This window comes from Bombus vancouverensis, chromosome 12 (genome assembly GCF_051014615.1).
Source record: "Bombus vancouverensis nearcticus chromosome 12, iyBomVanc1_principal, whole genome shotgun sequence".
Taxonomy (NCBI): Eukaryota; Metazoa; Arthropoda; class Insecta; order Hymenoptera; family Apidae; genus Bombus; species Bombus vancouverensis.
Genome location: NC_134922.1, coordinates 5,167,015 through 5,186,439, shown reverse-complemented (window position 1 = coordinate 5,186,439; position 19,425 = coordinate 5,167,015). Strand labels below are relative to the sequence as shown.

General features: G+C 41.3%; 1 protein-coding gene across 1 annotated transcript in view; it reads right to left on the bottom strand.

The window, feature by feature from the left end:
• Positions 1-19,425, bottom strand: part of LOC117160855 (uncharacterized) — a 101,556-nt gene that overhangs the window by 55,854 nt on the left and 26,277 nt on the right. The window contains exon 2 of the mRNA XM_033341897.2: positions 16,966-17,484. The gene's annotated coding sequence lies outside the window, so the exon portion shown is untranslated. The remainder of the gene's footprint in view (positions 1-16,965; positions 17,485-19,425) is intronic.

Below are 19,425 nucleotides of genomic sequence, written 5' to 3'. Positions count from 1 at the left end.
TGATTACAAAGCACGCTCCACTCTGGCCCTGCCCCCTGTTTATATCAATATCTTTCTTCTGCGTGCACACACAGGCCGCGATGCTTCGAAAGCACGTGTGTGCTCGCGGCTGATCGTGATCCTCTGCCGTCCATGGTGTACACACTGGGTCTGCGTATTCACCGGAAACGGTAAATTTCACCGGACAATGCGAACAGGTATCTAGGAATCATGGTGGCTCGTTTTCTCCACCACGCTGCAATTTTCGTCCGCGTTACATTCGTGACGGCGCGTCGTTCGTTTTATATGGCTGAAATTCTCTCCTGAATTTCCTTCCGAACGAGACGAGTTCGACGAATTTCGACGCCAACTTCTGACCATCTTCCTTCGATCATTATTTCCACCATCGCCGCGAGAACCTTTTTATTTGGAGATTTGCGCCAAGTTAACGCTTCTTAGGGTGTAATCTCGGCGTTATGATGGCGAGATGATTCACGGTCTTTGTGAGATACTCGAGTTATTGAATCGATGTGGAGATTATTTCTCCTTTGTTGAAACTCGGAGTTCGATGTAAATTCCAGTGAAATTAAACCCATTAAAGTTCCAAAGAATTTTTCTACTGCCTCTCGTACGACATTGCTACGTCTCCAACTACGTTATTAACTTGTAGATCGTTCGACGAACGAACGAGAAACGTTTATCAGTGATTCGAAGGAAATTTTCCATGTTATCCGGCATACGGATCGTCGAGACATTTTTCCAAGATTCCAGCGTGTTATTTTTTGCCCGTTGATTAAGAATGGCCGGTGTATCGATGCTGAAAGTTGCGCGGGTCCGCGCGGACGTTAAAACGCGATCGGGGCCAGATTATAAACGGCTCTGTTCCAAGAACCATAGCCCATATCCGTCCACGAGGGCACATTAAATTATGTAGAATTTTCAATATGTGCTATAATATCGGTACACGATGCCAAAGGAACGAAGACGAAGCACAATTCCCATCATCGATAAGATGGCCCCTCCCCGCGTACCCGGCAATCGTTTTGTATCGGTCGATCGTGATACCGAGCGGAAGAGCGGAGAGAGAGCGTACACCGCGTGGTGAACGGCCTACGCCAATGGCCGATGATGAAGTTATCCAGCGATAATGGCTCCATTACGTTGCACCGTCTCCAATGGGGCCCCGTATACGTAGCAGGTATCCCGTGAAGGACCCCGTACGATTCCATGATCGCCACTCGAGTCGGCGAGACGAGGATGTACCAAGAACGACCGGCGCAAGGTGAACAGAAATGGCAGACAATGAAAGAGGGAGAGGGCCAAGTATCGTCGCACCATATACTTACCATGGCGATTGTTTATGTTGGCTGATGGCCACTTATGTTGCACACACATCGCATTACGAGGCCGTTCTCGACCCTCACGAGCCGTTACTTAGCCCGTGGCCTCGGCGTCGTAGGGTAATGGCGAACACGTTACGGATAAAATGTATACTTAGTCTCTCGGCCTGATGGCACCGATGCCACAGCACCATACAGATTACGCTAACCCTTCCCATTCCTCCTTACGGATCCTCCTCTTACCCCTTTCTACCTTCTCCCCTTTTCGCATGTCTACTCCCTCGTCTCTTTTCTTCTTTCGTACTTTTTTTTCCCACCGTACACCGGTGAATTCGAGGCGTCTCCGCCATTTTCCACGGATCAGCGATGACGCTTCGTGACGCACCTGCCGGATGAGGGGCGCAAAATCTGTTGCCTCGAGCGATTATCCTATTCAGGAAGGTGAAACTTTTCTCGCCTTTTTCAATTCGCTGTGATTCGAATGAAAATTTAAGTTCCACTTCTGAGTGGAAACAAAAGTATCTTGTGCGCTACCACAATATCAATGACGATTAAAATGCGTAAATTATATTACGTCTGAAGAAAGATGGCGTTCAACATTGTTGTTTAAGCTTTCCTGTTTCTTTGAACGAGTCTATCATATAAGAAACGAAGAAACAAATCGATAGCGCAACAAGTTTATTTCTCTATAAAAATATCGCGAAAGAAACGCAAAAAGAGTCAGAAACCGCAAATATACTCTGCTAAACAATTTTCTAATCCACATTCTCCGTAGTTTATTTTCTAAACGGTTTCTATCTGGCTCAGAAACAAAGGCATCGTTCCACGAATAGGAACGATGGAAAACGATGTCTGGTGGTTTTAATCGATCTGCTCGATTATTTTAAATCATCTCACATAAACAGGAGCCCGACACGACTTCCTTCGGCAAGTTCCAGCTTGAGCATCAGTTCACCATCGGCATGGCTTCCGTTTTGTTCTTATTGGCAGCGATAGAGGCGGGATTCAATAGTTATTCATTAAACTCGAATTCAGTCGGGCAGGATGCTGGGGTCAGTTCCATGCTGACCTTGCGGCTATATTCAAAGGCCTTATCTCCTGCTGAGGTCCCTCGCTCTTCCCTCCGCGTCTTGTCCTTCCTTTTCTTCCTCTCACCACGCTTTCGATATGCACGCTCGACATACTCACGCCTTGTGAACCAACCGAGCAACGAATCGTCGCGTCGTCTCGTATCTAGCGACCCCTTTTCTTTTTCCGATTCGCCACTTCCTGCTTCGTTATTTCTGTCCGGCGCAGCTTCCTCTTTCGTCGATTCGTGGGAGGCCAACGACCCTCTGTTCTTCGAAAAATAGATCAATCCACTTCGATTCTGAAGTTGATCATTTTCTATTACCTCAGGTGGAATTATGATCACGCGTTGATTTCTATTTGATGGACGTTTTAAATTCTACAAATCTGATTCACTTCTCTTTTCCTCTCAGTTATTTTATATGTAAATTATTCAGATGTAAAAATAATAATAGACTTCTACAAAGAACTGATTTAATGTAAATTAAATGTCCGTGATTCTGTAGTTTCTCACATTGGTATTTAACTAAATATAAAATTAATTTTATCTAGAGTGAAATATCGAATCGAAGTGTATTAATATAGCGGCAGACAATTTATTACACTATCGAAAGTTCAATGAAACCTAATCACACTCTCATTTACTACCCCACCGATATCAAATAATTAACGATACTTCCCTACTGTAATATATTAATAACGAAGAACGAAAGGAACATACAAATGCGTAAAGGAAAACGATCAAAGATCGACGATTAATTCAAACATAGTTCGTAACGTTATGAGAAAACGCAAGCTGCAGTGGGTGGTTCCCAAATCATTTAGCCATCTTGCAAACCGGCCGCGTCGAATCACTGGCACACACGATTAAATACACCTCGTTTCTACGTCATGGGAACAGACTGCCACGGCACATCGACTCGCCCTGGTTCTAATGGCCGTAAAAATCGTTTCAAAAAACGGTGTCCCTGATCAGCCACGGGTAATTATATAAAAGTATATTTAGAAGCACGCCGCCTGACAGCTTATTTAACACGACAGAACACCGTGCCATGAGAAAACTTGGCTCGCTTTAAAAATTCTCTGCAACTTTTCTCTTGCATATACACAGGATAAGAAAATATTTGTACGCTGTTGCATTTATTTCAGCTTTTATGTATTTTATATGCAGAAGAAGGGGCCGAGTATTTCAGCCAGAAATGGAATAGAATAATAGAAAATACCGAATAGAAGGACAGTAGATAATACATAAATAGTACATAAATTACATAAATGGTACATAAATTTCGTTCAAAAAGATAGTGAATTAACATCGACACCTAATACATAGCTAATTCATTCAAGAATATTGAATCTCAGGAATAAAATACAAAACTTAATTATCTCATTAGGTACGTTTTAAGATCCAGATCGTTCTCAATTTCCTTAACATACCAGAAATTCTCTGCCATTCAACACAGAACCCAACAGCGTTGACTCTCTACCATTATCCGCTTTCGAAACCAAAAGCCACCGAGTCCATAAACCTCGAACGAGCCATGGTAGAGGCAAGATTTTCGCACAGTCAGGTTGTGCAAAGGGAGCATCGAGTGGACCTTGGGGACCACGGGAGCAGGCAACGAGGAGGCAGTGCACCGATCAGATAGACCGACCGTTGCAACACCAAGATCTTACTCTTTCTCTGTCTCTCTCTTTCTCTCTCTTTCTCCCTCTGTTTGAAAAGAGCAACAAATCCAGTGGCTTTATCGTCCATCGCCGGTGGTAATCCTATAGGTGCTTAGCGTGAAATCCCATAATCGATAGTTTGCTTAACCCGGAGCCGCGTGGCGCCACGTGGCGAGCCTCCATTAGACCATCCTAAAGTATACAGGACAAAACGGCACCGCGCGCCGCGAACCTCGTGCCAACCATCGTAACACCGTATCTCTATGTTAATATGGGAATGCAGGCCGACTCCGGGCCCATAGGGGAATTCGACACGCCTCGTGCGACGCATCTGGCTGACGTTTCACTCCCTTCCCACCGCTCGATTCCGATTTTCGTGCCTCCTATCGCAGGTACAAGGGAAAAGATCCTGCTCGCGGGCTGATACCAGTCGGTGCAATTATCGAAATTAGATGGGATCGTACGTTATCTCGCCAGTATTTGCGAACCCGTGCGATTTATCGAAATAGAGGGTTGGAACGGGAATATCGTAACGCTGAACGGGATCGGGGATACGGTATGGGGTTGCTGTTTCAACTGGACTGACGGGGTTGGTCATCCACTGGATTCCAACGTTATTGAATCGAGTCTGGGTTTGAAGCTTCGGATTGGTGGTTTGAGTTTGATTCTATCGATTTTGAGTGAGCTCAATTGCCTTGGATATTGCAAGTTTCAATAATTTCACTGAACATCTGATCTGGTGTGCAGAATGTAAATGTAATTGGTTCGAAGCTTTGAAACGACGAAGAGCCAAGTTTAACATTGTTGATCTGTGTTCGACACCGCTCCGATCGGCGACTAATTAACTTGGAAATAGCCAAGTGACAACAATTTAAACAAGAGACTTGCTATGTAAGTACATTTTCATTAATGGATTCTCTAGAACGCTGAGTATTTCATTCTGTAATAATATGACCACTTCGGAGTTAATCAGACCGTCTCAAAAGTCTATTACACACGAATAGGACATATCACGCAACAGTTAGCGATATCTTAATTATGGAATCATATTTACTCCGTCATTCAACTTGTTACACAATTGGTACATTCACTCTGCGCCATTCATAAATTCAACTCGGCTAATCTCGTCGCTGTCTAACGAGAGGGTCTTACCACTTTGAAAAATATGAGACAAACGAATCACGAGATAATGTGTTACATTCGTTACCAAATTATCAACGGCCAGATTACATTCTAGATCATAATAACTCAATGAAAGGCCGACTGAAATCAGAAATGCAGCGCCAGCGATACCAATGGGTGAATAACTGGGACGATGATCACGGACTATTCCACATTCGTTGGAGATTCCGTTGATACATCAGTTTCCTCGATGTTACCTTCAAACTGTCAGATGATTATCGTTGTTTTTGAATATGAAAATCCATGTGTTTTCTAGCTGACCGTAATCCACGATCGTGGAAAGCCTGTCCCACGCCTAGTCGACCATTAACCATCTTCGAGGTCGACCTCACTTCCTTTGATAGCGGCGTCTTAAAGTCTGCCACGGTCGAGCCAGCTGCGACCACCTTCTCCTCCTCTTCCTCGGTTTTCTTTCGTTTCTTCGATCGTATACCCCTCGTTCCGCTCCGTATGGGATATTAATTATGCCGCCTGATAATCACGCTGGAGCAACGAATCCGTTAATTGGCCAGCAGATACGTTTCCCTAGCTTGGCTGACGTCTAAACGGAACGAGAGCTGCTGATAAAACGGAAATAGCATCCGTAAATCTTCTATCAAGACGGGCCATTGATTCCTCGGCGCGTTCAATGGGTCATCGTCTCTCGTTCATTCAATGGTTTCGGTGATTCAGATTCCATTCAATTCCCAGTTTCAATCGCGTAACGTGATGTACAATCTCCAATGTAAATTTTTGGCGGTATATCGATAGTCGAATTCCTTTTTCATAGAATACTTGTAGGCTTCCGATGCTTCAGGGGAAACATTCGAAGGCTTTTAATTTTCTGTACGATGAAAATTCTGTGATTCGATTAACACTTGTGCTGCGCATAACGTCTACTTGGAGTCAGGATGCAAATTAAAAATTATAGAATTTTGAGGAAACTTTTCATGATAATTCACACAAAAAAATTTAATCTATATTCAAATATTATATGAAATTGTTATGACAAAAATACCCGCTAAGTAAATAATTCCATTCAAAGCTGCTCTACTAACGCTAAAAATATCAAAATTGGAATTGGAAAAGTTTCGAGAACCATATAGTACAATCATAACATCAATATTGAAACGGATCAATACCCACAGATTATATTACAAAATTCTCCAAATCGACTAATACCAAAAATGATTCCAAAATCTTATACGACAGAAAATCTTATTTCGGTTGGCAAACGCGAGTAGAAAATCGGATCGGTTGGAACGTTGGGAAAGCAGTCGCGATTAACTGCAATTATACGCGGACAAACGGGCAGCGATAATTCCAATCTAATTGCATCCGCGAGTCGGGCGACAGATGCAAATTGGGCTTAAGTCGACGAGGTGGTGCATGGGGGTGGCTGTACACCGGAAGAGGAAGCTGCGTTTTCAGTAAGATGAACGACATCCATTCGCGGCTCATTCATCCTCGTAATTAGCGCTCGTCCCCGGCGCGCATTCGCGCCACGTAAATACAACGCACGTGGGAGCTATACAACCCCTTTGCCAGTAATTTATTCGCGCTTGCTACCTTCGCCTTATTATTGTATTAAGCCCGGTAGTCGTGGCCGGCGTACAGTTAATTACAGAAGCTGTTAACTCGAAGAAAATCGCGACGGTGAACACGCGTATCACAACTAGTCGCTATGCCACGGAAGAGGCTTGATAGTCTTCGTCCACAAAGTTTCAAAGTCATCGCTTAAGATGTGGAAAGTTGATGGAACCGAAGCGGAGGGAAGATAAAAAAAAAAAAAAAGAGAAGGAAAGGGCGGATGTTCCGCTAGATATTCCGTGTTTACAGGAGCTGCTTCTTAGATGGACTATGCATGAGTTGCATGTGTTTAAGTTCAGATAAATATTGCATGGAAAAAAGATCACGTTCTCCAAGGATTTTTTTCAGTTGTAAATATGCATCGACGGTCTTGGAAAAGCGGAACCTTCCTTTTGGTTCGAGATGAGTTACATAGAGAGGAAAATTGCTGGTTTCTTGATTGAACACGTATCAACATTCATAAACGTCTTGTTAGTATTCCGAATAAAAAGGATACATTTCAAATTTGAATAAGATTAAAATATACTGAAGATTAAGTATTTCTTCTTAAACTTCGAGTTATCTCCCTAACGAGAAAAGTTTAATCTTCTTACAAATTTTTTGGTAAATCGATGTTTATGATTGAGAAGAAGACTGAAAGAGATGTAACGTATAGCAAAAATATTTTCAGTTCCTAACCGGATAACAGTGAAATAATTAATTAACTATATTGTTAAGTAGTTGATACTACTTCTGCGAACGTTACATACTACATTCCCTTAATAAAAAAAAAAAACCACTCCAAATTACACGTACCTAGACAGCACGAATTCATCGTAGCAGTAATTTACTCCCAGAAGACCGCGCAAAAAAATTGCACGTTTGCGCAGCATTTCGGTGAAATGTGTCCTCTTTTCCGCGCGCAAAAAGGCCACTTTTCGTAGGACAAGCAAAAAGAGAATTTAATTCCGGCGATTTCGAGACTTGACCAAGGGTTTCGGGGTTGCGGAGGCTCGAAAATCAGGGTTGTTCGGCATTCTGGCAGTGATTTAAAATGACAACCGCTCCAGGCCAGCGCAGGGGTTATCCCAAGAGTGCAGTGTCTCACAGCCGACTGCCTCCGGCAGACGACGGTTCATGCGTCGCGATTAAAAAACTTCTGCCCCGGGCGCTGCAGAATCTCGCGAATTTATTAGTTCCGAACTAACCTCGGCCTCTTTGTCTCCTTCGATTTACTCTTCCGTTCTTGAGTAGTTAAAATTTCTATTGCGAAAATCCTATTTATCTTAAGACGACTGTATTTATTGAATAATTCTTGTCTGCTTTGATGAATTTGATTAAAATGGAAATTTAATAGGATTGGTATAGTGATTAATTTACATTTAATACGAGTAGTGTGATTCTCTCGGTGGAATTTTCTAATCGATTGAAAGAATAATAGCATCCTCAATAAAATGGTAATTACGTATGTTAAATTATCCTCTTTTGAAATACCTTTATAGAAATGGTAATAGAAAAATAATAAACATATAATAAAAGAATTATTAACAAAGATATCACAATTCTTAGAAGAATTACAAGGCCTTGAAACCTTCGATCAATCAAATTGTCAAGCTGAACACATTAAAATAATCGACTTTCATCGGTGCCGATAAAGAAGAATAACGTCGTTGGCGAAGAGAAACGGGTGTTTTTCGAGGAAATTACTTTGGGAACGAATAAACTAGCTCGATCAGAAACAAATTGAAACGGTCCACGAATTTCCCTGAGAATATTGGTTTAACGTCCACTCGAGGCAGTGCAAAGCCTCGCGAATTTATTAGCTCTGGGATTGCTGGGACCTGCGCGTTTCCTCTTCTACCGAGCCACCGTTCAACCACTAATGGATGTCCAGGTTGTATCTTGCCGCCACGATTCTTGAATGAGCTTGTAATGCTGCAGCGAGCCTTTGTCCCGCTCGCGTGGGAGGGCAATTTGTTTGGCAGAAATGGAACGTTCGCGAGGCTGCGTTTATTCGCCGGCTTTCTGCCGGGAAATTACATATATTCCAGATAAGCGACGGAGTGAATAATAAACGGGGAAAATGAGAAATTCGCTAACGTAATTATATTTGCTTTTGTACAAGGGAACCCACAAATTGCCTGCGCCATTCTCTTCTTCTTTGTACTAAAAAATTGATAACTTTAAAACGGACGCAGAGAATCAAGTTGATGGTATACTTGTAGGATGTAAGATTTATCGTTGGGATATTTTCCCGTTTTTTTATTTACCTTTTTGTGTCTGCTCGGCTGTGTATATTTAAACATTTTGTCAAGAGGCGAAAAGTTTTAGTGCAAAATGAAATTGGATAAATCAACTTCTTATCCTTGTATCTATTTGTAATGAAGCTAGTAATACCTAGCATAAAACAAAACGAGGAAATCAACTAAACATTACTCGTACATTTTTTTCGTCAAAGGTATGACTTGCAGTTAACTTACTCTTCATTATCTTCATTGCTCTTTGCCTCTTTTGGAGTACCTGATCTCGTTGATTTGCCATACTCCCCCCCCCCCACTACACAGACGAAATGTCCCATTGTAACGGAACAAAACGATGATACTAATTGCTAAAAACCACATCAACATCTCGCATGTCATTTTTGGCACGACAACTCCCATCTTAAATTAAAATATATTTCATCGTTTCCCCGTTTCCTTTTTACTTCTCCGTTAACCACCTTTCCTGGCAGAATTACATGTCGCTTCTCTCCCAGTGGAGCAAACATTTCATTAAAATAGAATAAAACAGCGAAACTGATTACTCCGCGAGCAATCGTTTAACCGATCCACCGTTCCGGAAGGGGTAGACGAACGCGGATGATCGATGATCCAGCACAAGCAAACTAAATCGAACTAAACTAGTAATGATTTTTCAGGGGCGTCGTTAGAGCTTCTCGTCGAGTTTCCGATAGGAGCGTCAAACTTTTATTAAAAAACAGAAAGGATCCGGCCCGTAAATCCATTTGGCTTGGCCCCGCTCCACCTCGAGATCGTAACTTAATGACTGATGATCCTAACTGTTCCTGCCCATGGCCCGATCGCCCGGGCGATTTTCATCTTTTGCGCGAATTCATTTCCCTATTATTTCAGAACGTCAACCAGGAGATATATGAATTGTTTGATATCACCGGGATGCCTGTGCTAACAGCTCGACGCCCATTCGACGGATAAATTGTCCTAAATATCCAACGTAACCCCGGCTTTGGGTGGCAGGGTGCACGGATCGGGCGTCGTGGGCGTGTCGGTCGCGTGCCAAGCATCTATCATCCCTTTAAAGGGCCTCCAAGATGCCGAACAGACTGAAAGGCCGAGGCCGCTAAACGCTGTCAAAACGTTGACGAAGTCACGTGCCCGTGGATGAAGGAAAGGCTCCCAGGTTTGAATCGACTATTTCTCCCTTCGTTCCTCCTCGACGTTCCTCCCTTTTAAACGTTACGACAATTTTGCCTGATCGATCGACCTGGCGATGTTTTTTCGGGGATTGCGAAGGAAGAACGCGGCGATAAGGTGAAAAGATAATTCGTTTGTAAATTTCTGGATGAATGATTATCGTGTATATGTTATTTGAAAATTTGATTATTTTCTGTAATCTTTATGTGCAGTGTACCGAGCAATAATTACACTTACAGTTAGAATTGCAAACGAAGAAACTAAGCGAATAGTATAATTTTATAAAAATCTGGAGGAAATGAAGTTCGATAATTAAAGTTAATTGTTTTACGTTCAGAGCGTGAATTACGCGAGACCTAATGAATGCAAATGATGGAAATAGCAGTGCAACGGATTTGAGATAAATGGTAGCGCGAATTAAATGCAGAAGGCAAGATTAGAAGCGAGGTCAGAAGATATTGTGCAAGATGGAAAATGATTAATGGGATGTCTGCTGTATTAACTGGGTTAGTTTTATGCGAATATCTGTTAATCTACTTCAGATTGCTAATTACAGCATTATAAACCAAACCTACATTAATTAGAAACAGCATGATTCAAAGCTAAATGCCACTTCGACCAAAAGGGTGAATTTTCTGTATAATTTAAGGTACAGACGTTGTGCGACAATTTCGCAGAATCCGCAGAATTCTGCCCCCTAGTGTTCTACGATATTCTCCTTAACTTAGAAAATTATCATAAAGATTCGAAATTTGTACAAAACTTTCGTATTCTAATTATTCTACTAAAACTTCTATGAAATTCACCTGTATCGAATCCCTTCCTTCTGAAAACCTAACGAATCTTTAATATTTTACAGAAACGAGTATTTCATCAGCAGATAAAAAGTTCCATTCCATTAACAATTCTTTTGCAAAAAAAGAAAGTGAATATATCAGCAATCTTTTTTAGAATATTTAATCCCATGTAACATGACGTAACACAAAAGTTACATCTAATATATATATACATGTTCCTGTCACTGTACATACTATTACCTATAACTTACAATGCTTACCTATAGCATTATTACAATAATTATTAGTTGTCAAGTTGCAAGATACAAAATTAACGACAATCTATCCCTTCCCTGCCTATCTTTATTTAAACAATATACCATAATAAAAATATTCAATCGTCTAATAAAAATCTTAAATCCACTTACTACAACAATTTTCACACACAAGACAAGTTAAAATATCGTTCAATCACATTTTATTCTCCCTGCGGCAGTCTAAACAATTTGTACGAGCGAACTTAGCTCCGAGAGGAAATTTAGCTTAGTTAGGATGAAGAGGTTTCCACGGCAATAATAACCAGGAGAGGTTCGACTTGGCGTTAACTCAGCCGAGGGTGGCCGACGGTGTTTGCGGTCGTAAGTAGGGGTGGGTTCTATGATTCTGGGGTGTACAAAGAGACCTGTAGAGGGGTGTACTGGCGGCAACAACGAAATGGTGGCTGCAGATACATCCACGCCACGGGATGATTTTAACTCCCTACCCCTGTCGAGAGAGCGCTAACTCGACGGGTTTCGCCCCTCTGACAAGAATTATATTTGGATTACAAGCATTATCGCCCCGGAATGAACTTGACTTTTATGGCAGCGGAATTGCCGAGGGTTTTCGCTTATTCATCCCTACGCCGCTCGTTCACGACCACCAGACATCCAGCAACCAAGAAATTAGGCCACCCCTGCAATCGCTTATCATCCTTACGATACTGATTTTTCGTTGTTTCTAATTACAATAGTTTTCAGCTAATGGCGAAGGTTAGTTAGAATCGGTGAGAGCATTAGAGAGATTGGAAATTTGATTGCTGCTTGTCGGGTTGATGAAGAAGAATGTGTGAAGATTTAGGTGTGAAAATTCACGGGATTTCTTGTACACTAAATGCATCATCATTTTAAGAACACCCACACACAATGTTTTAACCGTCTACGCTACATGTAGGAAAGAGAGAGGATGATACAAGGACACACCACAATATTTACTATCGTGTCTGTAATGAGGAATATTTGAAATTGTAATTCTTGCAAATTTCTGATTAATCTTAGCAATTTCTGGTGGCACTAACGTGTTGTTAAATGCAAGTCAAACGTTAGTGTTCGATGATCCTCCACGTTGATGTCACGCACTTATCGACCCTCTACGTAAAGTTTACGATTTTGACATTTCTTTACCAAAAGACGCCCGTCTATTAATCAAAGTTACTAGTACATTTGCGTGGACAGCAAAGGGTTAATCTTTAACAAAAAATTATACAGTTGCCATTAAACTTTCTCCAATAAACCATGACTCTACGAATCCACTTGTACCTTTTCCAACCAATCCAAACACCTATCCCATGTCTATAGATCTTGGTTCATGAACCAAACCGTGCCTAAATGATCTATCGTAAGCACGGTAATTAATTCAATCCGGTGTCAACGCGAGGAGGCATCGAATCATAATTCAGCCTCCGAGGTCATTCGAATCGCAATATATTCGCGGACGTCGGTGTATAATGCCAAAGGCCACTCCTAAGAATGCATACTGCACCGGTGTCTACGCCACTGGCGGACGTCTGGCGGCGTGGCTGACAGCCAAATAAAGGACAAATAAATTAAGTTAATGCGTTCCAACGCTCGACCAGTACGATCTCCCTCCAAGCGAAGAGTATTAACGCCTTCCCGGCCCTCTGGATCCTCGGTCTATTGTTCGATGGAATTTGTAATTTAGATTGATACGGCGAGCCGTTCCTTCGCTGTCCGCCTATAGTCGGCACGTTTGCCGCGGAAAACTTTCGAGAAATCATTTGTTTGCCCGTCAATGGTCCGGGAATTTACAGCTGGACGATGACGGGGTGGTAAGCCACTGGCCTTACGCCACTGCTTCGTCCTCAGCGATGGTGGAGCAGCTTGATGACAAGAAAATGTCCGATTCTTTCAAAATTAATGACATTTCTTTCACTTCTGTCTTTTTGTCTCCTTATGAGTAGGTTTGAAATTGTTTCGGAATGTTTCAAGTCCGTATAGGATATGATTTGAAATAGAACAAATATGTATTACTAGTCAATAGATGTATTTTTCATGTTTCGTTTGTGATCAATTCTCTCTTTACTGTGTAAGTAGTTTAGAAATATTTTAGTAGGCAGAGGATGGGAAGATGATTCAAAATACAAAATTCTTGCGCCTTTCTATTTTTTGATTCATGGGTTTAATCCTCTTGGAACGAACCTTTCTCTCTCATCCTTCACTACTTCATTTCATTTTTGTTTCGTTTTAATTTTTTTTATTTAAAAGATAATTTTCATTATACAAGCATATATCTCATTTACGTTGATTTTTACGTTTCGTGGAAAGATCTGCTCTACATATTCCCTATGATGCTTCGAAAGCGCCATAGATCAACGTTGAGTGATATTCAGAGCGCAAGTTTGAATTATGACCGTAATTATTCGCGAATAAGCTCGCGGAGAATGTTCGCATGCTTGGAAATAGTAAGGTTTTCAGGATCTTTATGAAACCGAGAACGGACGTTCTCGAATTCGAAGTCTGTATTACGTTTAATTACGCCACAGAGGTAAGTACTTCTTACGAAACTACAAATATTATACGATCTCTAGTTTGCTTGGAAATCAACACGCGAAATTGCAGTCAGAGGCAGGTAAAATTTGTAACTTTTTCTCATACGATTTCTAAAAACATCTTCAACCAGACATTGACTATTATAATTACCGAAGAAGGATATTTCAATGAAATTGCAAGAAAAATATCTCAATGTAATTGCAAGACCATAAACTAGAATATTTCACCTCGTTGTTATTATTACAGAGTCCTGTCTATTTAGGCGTGTGCTTCTTTTTAGCTAGAACTCGATTCCGTGCGAGCAACTTCTAACTACGGATAAGTAATGATCCAATCAGCTTCAGAAATTATCTTCACTGCCAGCGCACGTGGAATAAAGTAAGACTTTTAGTGCTTGTTCTTGCTACCTGCTCGTTCCTTGTCACATTTACCACACAACGATTGCTGTACAGTGTACACCATCCTACTGGTAAACAGGATAATATTCTTTCGACGGTGTCGTTGAAATATAATCGTGAACATCCCAGTTGATTTACATTCTCAATGGCGTATTAACGTCTTAAAACCTCTGGTCTGGTTAGAAAACCGTCACGCTCGCGTGTAACCACTTAAATGATTACGTTTTGCCATTATTTCAGAACAACGTCGTTACATCCTAGTACTTGCATCGCTTCCGCTAGGTTCTACTTTGCAGATTAGTTTCCATTTTACGGTTGTTTTATTCGACTGTGTGAAAAAAAAAAGGAAAAAGTAATATCTGTACATGGTTCTCTTAATTTCAGGATTCAAGTACCAATTAGATATTGTAGTTAACTTCGAAGTAATCTTTCCAGACCAGGATCGGAGATGTAAGGAATTTAAAAACGCGAATGCCTATGAGTAATTATTACTTGCATCCATTATCACATGATAATTTCATGCTTTCACGAAATAATCTCTTTTGTTTCCATTTAAGATCTGCTATATGGTTATGTTAAGTTTTTTATAAACATAGACCTTGTTGAATTTATTAGAATTAAATACAGTCTTTAAATACCTGCGAAATGGTTAGCACGTCCAAAACTATTAAACCTTTTATGCTTTAGAGATGCTTCATTCTTTCTACAAAAATTTGACATCGAAAGTGTAAGATTCTCTGTGAATTCAAAATTACGAATATAATTATCTGTAATACCTATTGTCTGTGTATGAGAATTTTGTATCTTACTTTTCTATCTTATCCCTCCTTCCGCCCTCTCTAACCGTATTTTCAGTAAACTTTTTCTTTTTCATTTAAGCTTCAGCGTTTTAGGATTATAGATACGGCTGACCACAGTAATCACTGAGATTATTTATAAGGTACTATTCTTAACGAACGATTAGCAGAGTCGACACGAACGATCGAATAAAACAATTAATTTCCTCCTAGAGCGAGAAAGTCTTACGTGCGCACAAATTGACTGACAGTCGAGTTACCCGAAGGTGTAATTACACGGAATCCTCGCAATTAACCGCGGTATAACGAACGTGTTATTAACATCGACCGTGGAAAAAATTGTACGAGCATTATTTCGTTCCACGGCCAACCCTAGCCTCCAAAGTTCATCTTAGTAATTCCGTTCGACGTTCTGTTAACTAATGATAAGCCGCCAGTTTATTAATTATGTCGATGCTCGAACTTGTTGAACCGTCTGCGAATTGTATATTTTCTATGAGTGTAAGTAAGTTCTATGTACCTGAATCATCGATTCGTATATCCTTAACGTTTACACTTACCTCGATGAAGTAGCTCATACACCACTCTGTTTAGAGTAAAAATTGAAAAACCTGATTTGCAAAGTTATTTAGCACTTCTACTACTGAAATACAAACCTATGATACATTACTACTACTAATACTACTACTACTAGTAGTACTACGACTTTGACAGAATATAATTTTACCCTCATTTTAAAATTACGGATAATTTGTGCATTAAGTCGTAAATTTCAGAAAAATTCATACATTGTTACCATGGATTAACCAAAGTGTCCCGATACTTATGAACGGTAGTGTATTATTCACACTAAACGACTAACCGTCGCGCCGCGTCGATTCGTCGATGTCGATGGTATTAACTGCTTTACCATAAACCTATCATTTTCGAGTGTTTCGAGCGTTTTTCATGCCAGTCAAATTTCGAAGACGCGTCGATTAAACGATGCTGGCTGACGTGCGCCGTACAATGTATTAAGTTAATAAGCACCTCCATCAAAAAAGATTCTCCGCTTGGAAATTCGATGCTTTATGCCTTCTGTGTAGTTTTAGAAGTGTCTTAAACGGTATAGAAAAAAACGATGATTGGCGGATAGACAGCAATGACTGAATAATTAGTACGTACTGGATGATAGAGTCGTAGCCTGTTGTACGGTGAATATCGAGCTTAAGGCATGCCCGCAAACACGCGAAATAAGTGGAACATCTATTTTTGCCGGGCTCGAGCAGTTGTTTTTTAAACATTCAAACCGGCTATACACGTTTCCCGCGCTACAAATTACCGCCGACTGCCCGCAGCAAATTAGAGTTTCTATAAATCATTCTTCTAATTATACTTCTATAAATTACGCTCATTAATTATTGTTGGTTTATTCCCGCGAGTGTGTTTTATAGTGGCGAAGACACTTTTTTTTTCTCGCTCAGCTGGCAGCTTTTCTCTCTCTCTCTCTCTCTCTCCTCTCTCTCTCTTCTCCCGTTGCGAGCCACTCTATTAATCAGCTATTTGATTCCAGCGACAGGTGAGCATTACTTATTTAATAGAAGCATTAGTGAATGGAATCCAGCGACTACGCACGAGAATGAACGACGATTAGAATTACCTACTTTTCGCTAATAACGCAAAAAGCAATGCAGGCTTCGGGCAACGAGTTTCAAGATTCATCGATAATAAACAGATCTATTGAAATATATAACTATTTGAAGTATTTTCTAATTCTATAAGCGATACGTAAGGTGCTCTTTTGTTATTTTTGCGATATCCACGATCCGTAAGAATCTTAATTAATTTTTTTTCAAGGAAAAGCAGAAAACAGCAGACAAAGAAATATAGCAATTATTAAATTAACAACAGAAGCGCTTGTGGAGAAAGGAAATAAGAAAAAAAAACAAAAAGAAATTAACCAAAAACACTCACGTCATAAATTTTCTGTAGAACGTCCGCTTCGAACGAAGATCTGCGTGCAACCAAGCCTTCTAACACCTGCATCGCGACAAAAACGAAGCGGTGGATGGCTGTCCAAAGTGAAACCACGACGAGAAACACGCGTGGAACGTCGTGACACGTTTGAAGCGGCCTCACGGGCCCCGGGACAAAGTGGACGTAAGGGAGAACGATGGTTTGCGGTTTCCTCGCGAAATTTATGATGATTAAACGGGCGGCCCAGGCCAGGGATGCGCGACGACTTCATTCGACCGGGCCGCGTCGCCTTCGTTCGCTCGTTGCGGCCTCCGCAGACAAATTGGATTACGATTTTACGCTTGCTCGCGATGACGTGAAAGACCGCAATGATTATTGAGACGGAACGCTGACGCCGTGGTTGATGAAACAGGCGTCCAGAGGAAACAGGTACAATCCATTTGTCGAGAAGAAGCCGAAGGAACGAGCAGCTTGTTGATCGGGCCCCTGTTCGGCGTAGAAATCCGCTTCGAGTTTCTGTAAAACGATGCGCAAAAGCGAGAGTGAGATCACGGTTTTGATGTATGAAGAGAAACCGCGAGAAATATTTTGCGACAGGAGCGTATAAAACGGAGGAACGGCGACGCTCGTGTTTAACAGGCTGAGATTTTTTAAATGAATATCTGATTTATACGGTTGACGGATACCCTGCTGAGCGATAACGCCATCCACATGGATGATCTTCTATTTATTTCGAGCAGTACCTTCTGATGAAGCTATTCATAAAGCGTTTGCGCCTGCCTGTTTGTATCTCTTAAATCTATTTAACGAAGACACAGCTGGATGGGCTAATTACAATGTAATGGTTGCACGGAAATGTGCAGTGTGTGCTGAGAGATTTGTGGAAGAGGAACACACGTACACACGGATACCAGATGACGGATGGATTTGTTTAATTGTGACGTTCGTTGTTATTTTCCTTGCTTTTTGGTTAAAGAGAAAATTTGCTAAATTTATTGTATCCATTTTCTTTAACGTCGAGTACGTGGACATTTCATTAAATTTTAAATGAAACGTCAGGGATAAATTGAAGAAGATACGGAGACGAATAGAGCGGGCGATTTCTTTGGTCAATAATGATAGCTCTGGGAAACCGAAAATTAGTCGAGGAGAAGGGACAGAACTGAAAATGGTAAGAGGAACGCGGAAAGTCGAGAGGGTGGGATTCTAGTTAGCCACTACTATCAGTTACACTATTATCTCCAGTAGCTGCTATGGGGAAAAGCCCCGATTGTGTTTGTTGCGTTTACTTTATACCGGGTGTTTCACACAATCACCTTCCTATCCATGAAGAAAAGGATTGTACATGTTACACCAAACATTTTATCTCGTTATCTACTCATCTCTATAGACAATAATTCTGCATATCATTACAAATTCATCATCCCCAATTCCATCAACCTTAGCTTAAAAATCTCAAACTTTATTATACGAAAAAGAAAGCACGTCAGAAATCACTTGAAAATTTCACCAACTTCGAATCAGCCGCAGAGGCACAAACGAATTCCCAAAGAACAGGAAGGCAAATCACGAACTAACGTCTGGCGAATATATTTCCAGCAGCCACCCCTTCGAGGAAAGAGTGGAGCATAATCGAGCGAGGCCAGTTAACCGAATCGTTTCCCCAAAATTACCGACGACAGCCTTTGACGCATCCACCCCTGTAGGATGCTTTTGAAATTACGAGGAGATTTCTTACGGGAGGCGAAAATCTCATTAGTAATTTGCACGGAAACTGGTCCGCGGTAATTAACGTATTTGCCGGGTTCTCGGTTCTCTCTCGCCGAGACAGATGCGGATATCTTTCGAACGCGATCAGTACACCCGTTATAGGCGTACCTATGCCCCGGGAAGGGATGAAGGTAATTAATTGCCATGGCAACGCGGAGCGGAGGCATTGAACGCCACCCCCGCGCGCTTTAACTGAAATATGGCGGCCCGTACGAATTCCTGCCGCTTGCTGGAACATGATTTTCCTAGGCAAACCGCGCCGGCATCGTTCCACAGTCCCACATACCCTGTGAAACGCAACCTTCTATGGAAAAAATCGTCCTTTGAGGATCGTTAAAAATAGAAAATTACTTTACTTTAAAAAAAATTAAGATCACCACTATTCTACTCTTAAAAACGAAATCCAAAAAACGACCCACCACGAACCAATTAAATTGAACGTCCCTTAATTAACAAACCTGTAAACAACACGCGCCTCGATATATCTCCCCTTCCTTCCCATAGAATCTCTCGCTCCAAGCCCTCCGCAATCTCCTCACCATCTCCTTTCAACCTCCAAGAGACACTTCGCCTCGACCAAGCAAAAGGAACGCGAGGAATCAAGACGTGCCTTTTCTTTTTTCTCCTCGGTCCTCCGCTTTACGACGCCCAACCAAAACGCTTTTTTCTGTCGAGCCTACTGCTCTT